We start from the raw sequence: 15,619 nt of genomic DNA, 5'->3' as shown, positions 1-15,619 counted from the left end.
GTGTCCAAAATATCTGGTAGTCCTGAAAAAACCCTAGATCTGGGCCAAGAGAGAAATGAGACTATCTCTGCTGAGAGCTTGTCTTTGGGAAAGCACTGAGGGAAGCCAAAGCGAATTAAGTGAAAGTATGGAATTAAAGTTGATTAAATAGCTATTCTCAATTGAGCAATTGAGGGTAGGACCACCTGAAATGTGCAGCAGTTGCTTTATCTCTGTGTGGCACCGCCACACAAACCTCTGGGATTTCCTGGACCTACTGCCCCTGCACAGAAATTCTGCAACACCAGCCCAGTATCTAAAGCCGATTCTTCCTATAAGTATCACGCTGATTGCACAGGTCCAAGGTGACTATATAACGCATGTGGGGTATATATCCTATGCTTGCCAAAGCACTGCGAGTCAGGTATATATCCATATGGTGTGTCCACGCTCTGTGGTTATCTAGGACCTCTGTATACAAGCCAGATCCAAAGCTATCAGCTGGTGTGTCAGTACAGGGCATATGCAAAACATCATCTGACCTTTCACCAAGAACTAGTCTCTAGGAAGGCTGAAAATCCCAGACAAATATAGAAAGTGATCAAAATTTGCCCGAGCAAGATTTCCAGCCAGGAAGGGGGCACATGCCGGGAAACAGAAAGCAAACAACAAACCAGAGGACGTGCCAGGAACTGCAGTTTTGTTGTATCATTCACAGCTGTTAACACATGCTATTGCTGTTGGAAAGTATGTAAATATAAATTTAAAAAAGTGCTTCTGCAGAAGCATGTCTTCCTACTGACTAATCAAATCATGTAATCAAAAGTCTGTATTTTATTATACATTAATGACTAGAGCTGGATCAAACTCAACTCAGATTCATTGCATAAATTTCCATGATTACAGTTCACTTTTTTCTGTTGCTCGGGTCAGAAAAGTCTTATTAAAGATACACAGTGATAATTTCTCATGTTTAGGATTGAAGGAAACCTTAGGAGGAACGGTACAAAACATGCTGAGAAATTCTCTCAGTAGTTGTTCATAACGAAAACCAAGCACCTTTCAAGATACATGATAAAAAATACAAAACATTTTAAAAATGCACAGTGTTTTAAAGGAAACATAATTTTCAATAGTTTGACTAGAAGCGTAATGTGCTGCCAGTAGAATAAGCTGGATTTTGTAGGCAGAGTCCTTTGCAGAGCACAGCAGATCTGACTCTCAATTTTTCCAGATTACAAACGGAATAACAACAGCTTATGTCTTTTGCACATGCTCTCCCCTGTGCTCCACAAGAAACCCTTGTAGGTGAGAAGTCCCTCAGCTTTTGGCTGGCTGCCAGTCTCAGGATGTTCACTTTCTCTTTCAGTGTAGGCTACAAGCAAAAATGGCAAAAAAAGAAAAAAGGAGGAAAACATTCCAGACAGCTCTTAGTACTGGGTCCTACTCACGAGTGCATTTCTACATTTGGACTGCCAAGAAAAGAAACCAAGGCAGAAAGTTGCAGCAGATGGGAAATCACTGCATTACTGCACTGTAATACGTACTATATGCTGCCGTGAGGAGTTTGGCTACCATCACTTTCTTCTTCAGAGAAAACATTCTCCATCTACTAAGAATTTGCTGAATGTTGAATGCCTCCCTATTAATTTTGAATATCCGGGAAATGTGCACCTGCGAACCCCAATACACAGCTGGAGCAACATTCCAGCAGGCTCCTGCAATGACTCATCAGCTCTGATCCAGATTAATTAATGAAAACAATAATACCTTCAAAGTCCAGTTTTAAGCCTTTTATCTAGAACCACTTGGCCATTGCTAAAAAATAACTAATTACTTCCTCTGATACACATGGAGTTTCAAGGCATTTTACAGAGAACATTATGGAAGTATAGTCATCTACACTTAAAAGTTGATTTTCATGTCAGTGCCTTAACTTAATATGTTATATTAAGGTCTTGCTTTTAAACAAAAAGTACAATGTTATTTACTTAGTGCAGACACTTTTATTTCCTCTTTTATTCATGAATGTATGAAATTATCCAAATATGAAGTAGAAGAAAATCTAGACATATATGTTTTGGAAAAGAAAATAAGAATTAAGTAGTTCTTGTCAGGCTAAGCTTTGGTTTGCACCTTCTTCTTTGAACTAAACTGTCAATAAACATAGGACAGATATGAACACTATATGTTTTCGTACAAGTATCTAAGATACAGGTATTATTGCTGATGTTCTTGCATTACAGCTGCTCTGACACCTCTGGAGTTTCCTTCTGTTTCACACTACACTTAATGAAAGCAGAATCAGCCCCTTAAAAGGTCATCACGATTCTATCATTTTATCAGAATTTGGCCTGTCACCCTACTACTTTTTTTCTTACCCTAATAGTAACAAATAGGAACTCTGGGTAGAGGCCTCACCAGACTTTCAATTTGGAAATGCAAGTTATCTCAGCCTTTCCCTTCCATTAATTAAGCAATACAAACTGCTGCATTATTTGATTATGCCATTTTCTTTATGAGACCTATGTTATGGAAATGAATACTAGTAGTCACCATTTCATTGCAAAAAGCGTATTAGCGAAAGACTATTATTGGAGTCTGTTGTCCCAGAAAAATCACGTGAAATTCTCTTTTCACTCTTTGAAAATTGCAAAAAACATACAGAGTGAAAATACTGGACATGAATGAACAGTGAGTTACATAATTATTGGGTAACTGCAGAGACAGTTAAGAGAAAACAAGTAAACCTGTGCAGTCAGCACAGATTTAACCCGGCCCCTGTTTTGCCTTGGAGGTGCCCACAGCAGAGCAGTCAATAGGACTGTGGGTTTCTGTCAAACCCACCCTCCATCTTCACAGCAAATCCCTTGCTTTGCTCCTGGCAGATCCTTACCCCAAAGCCAGAAGAACACCAGCACCTGAGGGTGAGTCCTGTCCTGCTCGAAACACCCCAGGGCTGCACATCATCAGTGCAGAGTCCTTGAGCAAGCAGCAATCAGGCAATGCCCTGTTCCTGCCTTCCCACCATCCCCAACTCACCAATCTGCCCCTAATTACAGGTGATGACTGTGGAGGGAGAGAAAGGCTGATTACTAGAGAGTCTGCTGGAGGGTTTAGTGCTGGAAGGTCAAGAAGCACCATATGGATGCTCTGAAAGAGCTTGGATGTGAGATGGAAGCAAGGGTGAGGCGTGGCTCGTGTTTTGAACCTAGAGAAAGGTGACTCTCACGGTCAAACCAAACTATTGCTGTAGAACCATCCCGAGGCCTGTCTAAACTGGTGGATCCAGAAGCACTTCCAATCCCTTGGGTGAGGACAGCCCAGCCACTTCCCATACTGGAGGCAAACTTGGACACACGCTCTCTCCTCCCTGCCCAGGTTTCTGCAGGAAGCAACATGGAAATAGAACAGAGAGCTGCCATGTGCTCGGGGCCAGACCTTGATGGCACTGTATGGAGGCCAGGATCCTCACTAGATGCTAAAGCAGGCTAGACACAGCCTGGATGTGCCAGTTGCATCTACCAGGGACCAGGGGTTCCTGCGTCCCACAGGGAATGGGCAAGATCCTTGAACAACCATGGGGCGAGGCCCATTTGTAGCAGCTACCAGCCCAGGGTGATCTAATGGTGCTGCAATTTCACGTACTCACATTCCTCGATTCAAACCTACCATGAGCTAATCGATGATCCATTTGTCTCCCCATTGGATAGCAAATAATAGGGGTTTAGATGCCAAATAGGAATGCGGCACAACAGGGGAAGTTTAAAGCTCCTATTTATTTGGGACTTCCCCATATTGAGATCAGCAGCGATAGGAGGGCCAACTGAGCAGGAAGGATATTATGGGCCGTTGCCTGCTCTTTGCAATCAATTCCTTTCAAATATGTGCAGGATGTAGCCTTGTCATCCTGTTTGAAAACATGCTGGAGTTCTCAATGCTAAGAGAAAAGGTGACTAAAGGGTTTCTTATGGCCACAGGGATCAAGACACACATATATTTGTGAGGATGAGCGTCACAGAATAACTCTTGATATCATCCTGGTGGCTCACTGCACCTGTGCAGGCATTGTGTTTTTTAGGAAGTGTTTCAGTTTACAATATCCTGTACTGCTCAGCTGAAGTCACAGCTATTTACAGCAAATGGCAATACTGCTCCAAAATGAGAAATGGGGGAATGTTCACTGTTTCTTGATCCTTCTCTTGTGTCAACTTGTGTCCTCCATCCACAGAAATCCTTATTTAGCTGTAGGTAATTCAGTTCAAATCAGTATTTATCTCAATATTTTCCTTTCAGGTCATTCCTGTTGAGGAAAGTAAAACTTTCTTAACCTGCAGGAAAGGAATCCCCCAAACCGTAAGGCATGCATAATGATACCATCAACTTTATGTCCTCCTAAGTCATTTTGATGTCCAGGTAAGACCTTCTGTTAAGGGCACATTTTGCCAAGTCACAGCAGCAAAGTACCAGCAAGTTCATGGGAACTCATAATGAACTGTAAAGCTCACCTGTTTGCATGCTGCGTCATTATAGTAACCTGCTTTTAACGGCACTTTCCTTCCTACATTTTTATTTACATTTCACTTTTAAAAGACTGCATATTTCAAAATTAACTTCCCTAGCTGTTAATGATGTTAATTTATTAATATTGTGGGGTTTTATTTATTCTAAATAACAGTGTAATTTAAAATTAAATGTAACTAACTTGCTACTCAACATGCTCCAAACTTGTAAATCTTATTAGGCACATTGCCAGGCAGAGAGCTACTTGAAGTCAACAAACTTTCCTTTGAACTCAAGTGGGCCGTGAGATAACCTCTTCCAGGCAAACCCCCTGGTACTGCTCCACAGCAGGGAGTGCTGGGCAGGGTGATTGGCTTTACAGACTAAATGTTTAATTTGGAAGCTTGTGTTTTAAAAATCCAGCAGTTGTGGGTTTTTTTGATAATGTAGCATCAATGTGTGTAAACTCTTTAAATATGACCCCCTTATTACTTGTGGGTCAGTGTCTGTGGAGGGATGGCTGGGCTCTGTGGAACCTGTGAGCTGCCACCAAGCACTCTCGAAACTTTTTAAGGGTGTAGACCTACACTCTAAAGGGCTGTGCATCACAAAATAGGTTTTTGACAGGATTAAGTTAGAAGGATATGTCAGCACTTGTCATGTTTCACAGCTCAGAAATGCAGTTCCATAGGAAGAAGGTACTACTAACCAGCATGCAATTTCTGCAGGATGTCATGAATCACAGGTTGCGGGACATCCTCCTGAAAGGCTCCATAAATTCTGAGTCACTTTTAAAACAAACACAACACAAAGGCAAGCAAGGCCAAACTAAGATAAATATGAAAACACTGAGATGCAGAAATAGGATTCCTTCCTCTGTCTCCTCCCAGCTGACACCTTCCTCCCTCCACTAAGCCACTGGAAACGCTGAGAGCTCTGGCAGCCCTTCAGGAAGGATGGCCTCTGCATCTCCACGTGTTCCTAAAAACTACTGGAGTGGAACAAATAGACTCAGTTTGAGTAAATCTTTGTTAAGGCTTCAGGAACTGGTGGACTGTGAGTAAATGCTGGGTAAGACATGTTCCTTTCTTGATAGGATCCACTAAGGAATTTACTGTAATCTGCTCTGGCATTTTTTTTCAATGATGCATTATTTTAAGTCAGTTTTTCATAGTTGGGGATGTCATGAGAGTGTCATCATATGACATTTTTCCATGACGCCAAGGGTATTTTTACCAAAATATGTGCCTGTACAGCATAAAACATACAACTGGTATTTGCACATCAGTTAAGAATCCAGTCTAAAATGGAATTGACTGAGTAGAAAAGACATCTTTTCAAGCATGGAAATGCAAGATAGTTGTTCATGGCTGGAAATCCAAAGCTGAGCACTGATATCCTAGCTTTAAGCTGATGCAGCTCCAATATTAAACTGAAGATTGATGAATCTACCTGAAATCTTTGTAAGGAACTCAAAGCTGATGAGAGAAAAGGACACTCCTGCTTCTTACAAATCAGATAAAAAATGGAGGGAAAATAGATACCTGAAAGCAATATAACATTTTTCTCTTTCTTTCAAGTTTACTTTTTACAGCCTTGAGCAGACAACCAGAAATCAAACATAGAGATGCCTGCAACGGATTTTCTAAGTATTCAGACAGGCTGAATAAGCAAATGATTGGAAAGTGGTGTGGTTTTTTCCTCCTTGTGCAGTGCTAGCTCAGATCCAGCAAGGTTTTTAGATGCCACATTGTCTGCACGTACAGTAGCAAACTCTTGGGCTTTTTTTCTCTTTTTTAATTCCATCATCAGATGTTATCAACACAAAAGTATAATCAGGTTTGGTTTAACACACCTCTCTGTTGTAGCAACCTGAAAATTTAGACCAAATAGAAGGAGCTGTTAGAGGTTTCTGAGCACTGGCTGCTGCAAGTAATGGAAATCTTGTAACAAAAGCACTTTGTGTGTTTCTGTAAACTGGGAGATGTTACAAACTGAGTCTATTTGTTCCACTCCAGTAGTTTTTACAGACATAAGTGTAAGTGTAATATACCTATAGTAAACATTAAAAAAAAAAAAAAAGAAAGGAAAAAAAAGCCAATATTAAACATACCAAACTCCAAATGAAAACTATAAGTATTGTGGTTACTTGAGAAAAACAAATTATGTCATTCAGCAGAAAGACTGTTGATTAAGTTTTGGTACACACCTTTCTTCTCTAAAATCTGTGTTCCAATCATACCAGTTTGCTTTAGAGATTACTCAAATAGAGTAACTTAGGTAAAACAGAATGGGATTTAAAATATTCAGTGAGTGTAAAAAATCCCCCAAACCATAAGCACCTGGTTCTGGACTAAGCTAGTGCAGGCAAAATTCCTACTGAATTAAGTGGGAGTTTTCTTACTCCAGGCTTTAATTACAGTAGCAGAGCACTTTTAGCCTGTAGTTAATGGCCAGTTCGTAGGCTGTTAAAGCATTATAAAGATTAGTCCAGTGCTTCCCAAATTATCATCTAGGATGGCAACACATTTATATATGTGTGGGATGAGGAGGAAGGGAGAGAAGGAGTTAATCACAGTTATATTCTTCAGATGAAAGTATTTTTGTCTGGGGGAAAAAAACTCAACTATTTATTACAAGCAAACGATTTTTTCCAGCACTGTCATATTATTATCCTATGCAATTTGATCAGTGTTTTAATCACATAGAGTATATTGTTTGTTTAGCCAGATGTCAGGTCATCTAATTATGTAACAGGAGCACTGGTAAAAACATGACCATAATTGATGTATTATGAAAATTAAAATATATATAACAGTTATATTTGTTATTAGGTTTCCAGACATCTTTTCTGCAAATGCACTAGGTAACCTACAAAACGAGGGTATCTTTAAAAAATATATTTCAGATTTTATCAGGCTAACCATTTTTAAGCTTTCCTTATATTTTGTTCCCACTAATACTTTTCAGTCTAAAATAATTCACTAAATCTTTACTACGTGTAAGAAAAAGGTGTGAACCTGCATTTCCTGGATTAGTTACTTCCATCTTTCGCACTGTGCAGATTTCAAAATTTTTCCTGTGCAGATGTAAACCTACTGATAATGAGCGTGGTTTTCTTATTTACCTTTCATAAGCCCCTGAGAAGTGGGCACCAGGGGACCACAGACAACAGGTTCAGTACCAGTCCTTCAAAAGTAAGGTAGTAGCTTGTTTCAGTTTCAGTGGCCAGTCCGGCCTAAACCACAATACTCCTCTTAACTGCTCCTGGGCCACCAGGGAACAGAAAAAAGTCAGACCTTTACAATCTTGAGGGCTTTGGAGGTTTCAAGATTGGTTTGCAAATTGTGTAATTTGTAAACTAGAAAATATTTGTAGGACTGCGGAATAGGTAATTTTATAAATTTTGAATTTTAAATGCAGGTGATGCAGAGGATAGACAGAGCTAATCACATTTGTGAGAACGGATGACTCTCCAGTGTTTATGGAGTCTATGGCAGAGGCAGGCATGGTCCCAATCTACAGTGCTCTGGTCGGGAGCTGCATAGCTATGGTAACATCAGGAGACGCAGAAATGAACACTGTATTAAATACACAGTAAAGACATGTCTTTGTGAAGTGCATTTCTTCAAGTGATGCCTGCATGTGGTTTCACACCAGCATAATGCCATTGATCTTAACAGTTAATCTTGACTTACAGTAAAATCAGCTGAGAATCAATTTCGTAGTACTTAAACAATGTGTGAAGGCCAACACAAGAAAAGAGGAATCATTCCTTTGTTCCCAGTGGGAACAGGTCACAAAAATACATTCATGGCAAAGAAAATAGGTAATTGTTGATTTTTAGCTCAGGTCTATGTTCGTGAACAGCAGAGCTATGCTCAAGTGTATCTACTCTGGTACTATATTCAGTTATGGGACATACCATGATGTCTGAGGCTGTATTTATTGGTTTTAACTGCATGCTCAATTGCACTATTCTGTGGTCTGATGTGGGAAAACTGCTCTGTCCGTTGTGAGTACCTGTACAGATGAGACTTTGTCCCATAAACATAGTAAACTACTTTCAGCTTGGCATGCTGATGTTTTCTCGTTGCAACCTCTATTCCAATCAGTGGTAAGGCAAGAGTCCAACTTGGAGCACTGATCTGTTCCAGCTGTTGGCATTAAGGCAACTTTCATTTTGGAACCAGGAGGGTAAATCCAATACATGAGATGTTTGAAAGCATTTTGTCGGTGACTTGTTGTTAGCCAGCAGCATGCTGCTGGCTAACAGCAATGTGCAGACACAGGGCCAGCTGATAGAGATTTTTAGAGCCGTGAAATCCCATAATGCTGATCAGTGGTGCTGTGGCAAGGTTGCAAGCAGAGAGCAATGAAATAGCCCTGTCTTGCAGACCAGAAAGGATGGCAGAAGGGCCAGACCTACAGGAAGAGGCAGGTCCCATGAAGCTGTTGGGATAGCTTGGCCCTTCACTTGTCCAGTAAACGTAAGTCCTTAAGACACCTTTAAAAAAAACCCAGATCTTCTGATCCCTCAAAATACATCCCATCCAAATCCAAAAATGAAGAAAAACATTACAGCTGGAAGTGTCCCATCATCCAGATAGGACTGGTCTACAGGTTATTTGCTGTCTTTGGTGCTGGATCAAGACCCAGCCAAGAGAGTGTGCAAAGACCCAAAGGAGGGCACTGGCTTGCTAAGCCCTCTGTTCTTACATGGGCCAGTGAGGCTTGTGTGCTGGGCAGAAGGAGCTCTCTGGTAGCAATATTGGGGAAACACAACCTTCTGCAAGGCACACAGAACGACAGCCTCCTGGGAGAAACTCTGGCTCCCTCCCTCTGCAACCTCTTCCTTCCAGCACTACAAGCTGGAATAGAGCTCTAATTCTCATCAGGGTCAAAAATAAGAATGTGACCAAATTTGGTTTGTCCTGCTGGATTTGCAAAGTGTTTACAAAAGAATTGCATGGAAGTGAAACTCAGGGGGCAATTGTTTAGCTTAGCAGCAATGGTATGAGGAATGTGAGATGCGTATGTGATATCTGGATTCGGGACAGAACTCTATACTGTTACCTTTGCTTCATCCTCTGTGAACTCTTATTTTGAGTAAATGAAGGTCATGTAAAACGACTCTTTACCAGCCCACATCCACACCCAGCCGACTTCAGCATTTCCTAATTAGGTTATATTCAATCTTTATAATGTGCTTGTAATAGATGTGGTACTGTAGCGTAATCTCAACTGATATTATTCACTTCCCAGGAATGTACAGCTGAAGCTGCTCTGCAGGCTCTGACTGAAAACAATGGGTGCGCAGCTGACAAATAAAAGTAGCTATTTTACATGCCCTGGTCTATTTGGATGCTATTGTTTAAGCGATGTCTGCTGAACAGGTATTCACATTAGAAAAACAAGCACAATTACAATTTTCTGATGTGGCAGCTATTTTTGAAACTCATTAAAGCTTGCTAGTGCTTTTCCCATGCAATGAAAAACTGGAATTGCCTGTTGTAATATTGGCTGGCAGTTATGAATGGTTTCAGCTCACATTTTATAATGAAGAAATGAGCTCATGCTGTATAATTGCGGGCTATCCCCAGGAATATTTTTATTCAGTGTTATTATCAGACTAAATTAAAACCGCCAAAAAGCCTGATTCCTTGAGATGCCAGGTGCTCTCAACTCCCACAGTAGTTAATAGAAGGAAAGAGTACTCAGCAGTTTCAGAATTAGTCCCTAAATGCTGATAGTGATGAGCAAATGTTTGTATTAAGCAAGACAACATTTTCCAGAGCTCTCATTGTTCTTTCACTCTTCTTTTTCCTCATAAAGTGAGCAATTATTACTAAAAGTAATATTTATTCTATGCCATATCTATTTATTACATTTATATGAGCTACTGTAATATACTTTCAAGTGACTTTTGGTTTACTTTTCCCCTTCTAAGCTTAAAACAACCATTAACTTCCTTTTATTAAAAACTAATTAGTGATGAATTTGAAGCTGCTGGTGGTCATAGACAGTGCCATGAATCTGGCATCAGAGACATCTTTGCATGCCCTCCTACCAAACGCTGTGGAATTCTTGTCCTCTTTTCCCTGGGGAGTTTTGCAGAGGAAAGTGCTCTGAGCTTGGGGGACCCAGAGAGAGCAGAGGACAAAAGAAAGGAAAAGCCCTTTGGGCAGTATGTGAACTACCACCTCCTTTCCCCAGCTGACTCACCGCTTCACCCCATGCACTGCCCCAGGCAGTACTGGGCAGACTGGGAAGACGGGGCGGGGGTGGGAGGTGCGAGGGGAAGGTTGGTGCACACGCGTGCTACCACTTCACGTTTCAGAATGCAGTAGGAAAAGGCAGGCTAGGAAAGCCAAGTCTTGTGCAGTGTTTGAGTACAAAAGAAGCTGAGTCAAACATCCATCATTAATATGTACAAGGTCAAGCAAAAGCCTTGCTCAAACTGCGGGTCAATTAGTCCTTCTTTCTCCCCTGGGTCCAAAGTGTTATCACGACGGAGGATAATGAGTTAAAGCCAAGTAAGGTCCTCCGGAGCTCAGAGGTCATGGAACAAGAGTCAAAAAAATGTGTTCCAAATATTATAAGTCTTTCAACACTGTTTTCTAGGTATTCTGTTAAATATCCCACTGGGAGGCTTCTTTTCGTCAAACCTAACCACATTTCTTTGGACTTTCTTCTCTCAGTGATTTCAAATATATAAAGAATTTAGATGAAAAACAGATCTGTATTTTTTCATTGTTTAAAAAATGGTAGTAAAAGCTCACTTCTCAGAAGAGCGATAGTGATTTTATTTATAGAAATTCCCAAAGTGACAGTTACAGAAATAATCTGTGGCAAACAAGTTGCAGAAGATTTTTTCCTTCAGTCAGATCATACTCTTTCTTTCCAATGCTGCATAATAATGTCTGTGAAAAGAAGTCTATTATGTAGCCTTGAGCATTGTTTTGACCCAGAAAGAGCAAACAGCAAGGAAAAATTATAAAGTTGGGGAAAATAACAGCCTCCAAATAGGATTGTTAAAAAGAAGATGGTCTCAGTCTTCTGCAGGCTCAGTGAGAGAAGAAAGCAGCCTGATTTCCAACAGAGAGAGATGTAAGTTGTGTATCTGCTGGGAAAACAGAAAAACAATACGGGTAGTGAAAAGATGAGACTCTGAGAACCTCAGGAGGTTGTGGGATTTCCATCAGTGGATGATTTTAGGAACAGAGGATAAACAAGCACGTGTAGGAATAGTCTAGGTGTGTGATTGTCAACTTGCCCACAGTGCTACGGGGCTCTGGGAGGGACTGTGAAAGGTGGCTGAGACGAGATGAGTTTTTGTGTGCACTATGTAGCAGACAGTTTCAGGAAAATCTAAAAGGCCAGCATCTCCCCTGGAAAAGAGCGTGGTGAGGCCCAGAGTTTTGGAAAGTTTTAGAAGTTAAGTGCTTGATCCTGCATCAGGGCGCAATGTGGAGGAGATGACTCCAAGGTCCCTTCTGACCCCACAGTTCTGTCACTCTATAAAGTAACATATCAGAAATGTTGTGTGTTTGGATACATGTGCTTTGGTAATCCACAGGAATTGTTAAAAAAGAGACAACTATGTAGACTATTCTGATATAGTATTACTAAACACTATTTAGCAATAGTATTTCAGAATGCAATCTTCAGGAACACTGGAAAATAGTACTAGACAGCTTTTGAAAAGGGTTTTAGTAACATTTTATTGTTTATGGTGGTAGTGTGAAGAGTGTTTACATTAAATAGTTTAACTTCTTAGCTTCCAGAGCTTATGTTAATCATGTGTACTTTGAGGATTATAAAACCTTTGTCAAAGTACAACTTTTAAACAGAATTTCAAAGCATAATGGACTGCTGAACAATCCTCACTAAACTCATGATCTAGCTCCAACTGAAAAGAAATGCAAAAGCACCACAGACTTGAGTTGGGCATATATAAATAAAACCAATATTATGACAAATAGAAGTCATCCTGATTCAACAAAGCATTTAGGCAGATACTTACATTCTCTATCACAGGGAGGTAAGTATTCAAGTATTTAAGTATTCGAGCATGCCTACCACTTGGGAATCTTAAGACCATGCCTTAAACTCCTTTTTTAGTTCCTAATGAGAGAGGTTTGAAATGACAGGAGAGACAGCACAGATCTGCAGTGGAAATAGACCAAACAGGGGAGGATCGCACCACTTCTTCCTGGGGATCAGTTAAAAATCTGCCTGTTATTAATAATGCTGATACTTTAACTGCTAAAAGGTTGAAGAAATTCAGAATTGAGGTTCTCCTAATGATCTTGGTTCTGCCTCTGTCTTCCAAGGTTTCCCATAACTAAGCTGGGGAAGGAATCAGTGGTTTTTTCTGCAGAGAAACTGAAACTACTCTAACCTGGTACTGCCTCAAAACACTAACTGTATTTATGTGTACACATAATTCTTTCCTATTAGTATGTCTTTTGCTTCTTCATAAGAGAACAAACCAGTAACATTATGGCCTATGACAGTACACTTGGGTGCAGTTCAGAGTAGAGAATGTGCTCCTTGTACTGGGGAATGCAGCCTGCCATTGATAACCTTGAGATGACTAACAAGGGATTGGAAAAGGTAAGAGCAATGACACGAGAACAACAGAAATGGCATGGCTGTGGCTTCGGGATGAATAGGGTTTTAGGGATAAGGAGAAGCATTTTGTCTCCTTGTCACAGTGCAAACAAGCAAGAATCTCGGAAGGGATAAAGACAAGAGAAAACTGAAGAGTGAAAGGTGCAGCAGGTGCCGCAGGTCAGAGGCACAGGCAGTCACAATATGAAAGAGCACAAGAAACTTGAATTAAACCAACTGTGGTGCAGTACAGTGGCACACGGAGGTTTAAAATCCATCTCTGAAAAAGAAGAACTAGGGAAAGTACTCAGAAGAGGCAGGGATGTGTGACATGACTGGGACAAGCTTTTGAGTGCACTGCTGTAAAATGTGGCCAACCTGTGAAAGCAAATGAATCTGTGTGTCTGTCTGCTTTGTCCTCAGAAAGGGTTGTGTGGATTTTCTTCAGCTTCAGCACATGGGGCCACATGCACGCATGCCCACACACAAGTCTTTTCTGAACTAAAAGAAGTATAAACAATGTCATCCCTCAAATGTCCCTTTTAAAAAAGTTTCAAACCACTTAAATCAGGTTCCTAAATGAGAAAGTAGTCTCAAGAGTAGAGTTGGTAAATTAAAGGTTGCATGGAGTGCATTCATGCAGGATAAATGATTGAATAATTGCAAAGTTGGAAATGTATCCAAAGAAGCCAGGATTTATTACAGAATTCTTTTTTTCTTTCGCTTACACAAACTTTATAATAGCTGTTTTCTCTGACTGTCCTTCTGCATAAACTGTGAGCAGCCTCTGGGCTGCTCTCAAATTTACTTTGTCTTCTTCAGTAGCAATTAAAAATTACTGGAACTGTGCAGTCTCTGGCCATGCCTTCAGTATGTTGGAGGCCAGGGAAACAGAGCCATCCTGCTCCCTTGGGCAGCGGTGGGGCTGCTCCCTCCAACAACCTGCTGGGTGGGTGCCTGCTCCCAGCCGGGGGCTGCCCACTGGGCAGGGGAAGGACTGTTGGCACAAAGCCCTTCTTCCAACAAAGCAAGCAACTTCACCCTCAGCTATCAAACTCTGTCCATCTAATGGCTGAAAGGATCTTCACAGAAATGAAAATTCTGCAGTAATGAGAAATCTCATGTGAAAGGGCAGTATTTTCTGCATAAGTTTTATTTCAGATGGCAAGATCGGGGTATAAACTGCTATGTATAACCTGATGTGTCCTGCCCAGAGACATCACCCTGTACGTGTAAGGGCACAGCTCTCTGCGAGCATGCTGAATATTACAGTTTTGACACCTTGAAATGAAAATGTTCTCTGAATTTGGGCATTGTATTTACAGAAGAGAAAATACAATTGCCCTGTGGTAAAGTCTTTAGCATGAAAATGCTCCAATGCTAACAATGCAAAGAGAGCAAAGGGGGAAATTCTCTCACCCAGAGGTGGGTTATTTAAATGTACTTAAAACTAAGTATGCATTTCTAGACAATGCATCCACTGTTTACACTTATTTTAAAGTGCCATATGTAATGAAAATTATGCAAATATTTATAAAAATACCTCGGCCTGGGTAAGGTATGTACCACACTTAATATTTCAATACATGCCCATGCAGTGTTTGTACAGCAGTGCCAAGTGTAACATTTTGAAAAATGACTCTTCGGTAAAACTGTCAGAGGCAGAGTGTTGAGTTCAGGTACCTGCCAACAGAAACCTCTGGGAGGATGTCACCGGGAGAAGTGAAACAATACCGGGGTCTCTGTCTGGATTAACCAAGGAACTTGTAAAAAATTTAACATCGGCTCAGTATTTATGGCTTCCTAGTCAGCGATCTGCTAGACTGCCAGCAGCTATTTTGGGCCCTTTCCCGTTCTGGGCAAGGCACTTTCACTGGAATAAAACAGATGGGCAGGTGCCCCGAAATGTGTCGTTAACGGGCTCCTGGCCCCGGCGGGTTCTGCAGAGGCGACGCTGGGCGCTCCCCGCAGCCCGCCCGCACCGCGGCCCCGCTCCCACCCCGCCGCCGGGCGGGAGGAGACGCCCCCGCGCCTCGCCAGCTCCCTCAGTGTTTGCCGTTTACCTGCAAATCGCAGACCGCGGAGCGGTGAGAGCCTGACCCTCGGCTCCTAAAAAGCATGTAAATAATGGAGGAAAGGCGGAATGAACGGGCGCGGCGGGCGCTGCTGCGGAGAGCGGGCTGAAAGGCTCAGCCTCGGGGGAGCGGGGCGCCGAGGAGGTGAGGGGGAAAGAGGGTTTGGGTGGAAAATCATCGGCTTTTAAGCACCTTTCCGAGCTGCCCGTGCCCGGGGGAGGCTGCCCACCCGAGGGCTTCCCCGGGGCGCTGCCGGGGTGGGGGGTGGCCTCCCGGCTCTCCCACAACATCCCCCCCCTCCCGCAATGAGCATAAAAATTAAAACAAAAAAGAAAAAAGGGTGTGGGGGGGTGGGACGGGCACCCCCTTCATTGTACCCGCGGTTGTCGCTCGCCTCCCCTCCCCTGCCCGCCTCCCAGGCGGCGCTCCGCGGTGCCAGGATTTCC

General features: G+C 41.9%; 1 protein-coding gene across 1 annotated transcript in view; it reads left to right on the top strand.

Moving 5' to 3' along the window:
- Positions 1-15,040: 15,040 nt before the first annotated feature.
- CDC42EP3 (CDC42 effector protein (Rho GTPase binding) 3) overlaps positions 15,041-15,619 on the top strand; it is a 28,536-nt gene continuing 27,957 nt past the window's right edge. Inside the window, exon 1 of the mRNA XM_014951280.1 lies at positions 15,041-15,317. The gene's annotated coding sequence lies outside the window, so the exon portion shown is untranslated. The remainder of the gene's footprint in view (positions 15,318-15,619) is intronic.

This window comes from Calidris pugnax, unplaced genomic scaffold (assembly GCF_001431845.1).
Source record: "Calidris pugnax isolate Ruff unplaced genomic scaffold, ASM143184v1 scaffold24, whole genome shotgun sequence".
Taxonomy (NCBI): domain Eukaryota; kingdom Metazoa; phylum Chordata; class Aves; order Charadriiformes; family Scolopacidae; genus Calidris; species Calidris pugnax.
The sequence above is the reverse complement of the archived record's forward strand: the minus strand, read 5'-3'. Positions and strand labels throughout refer to the sequence as shown.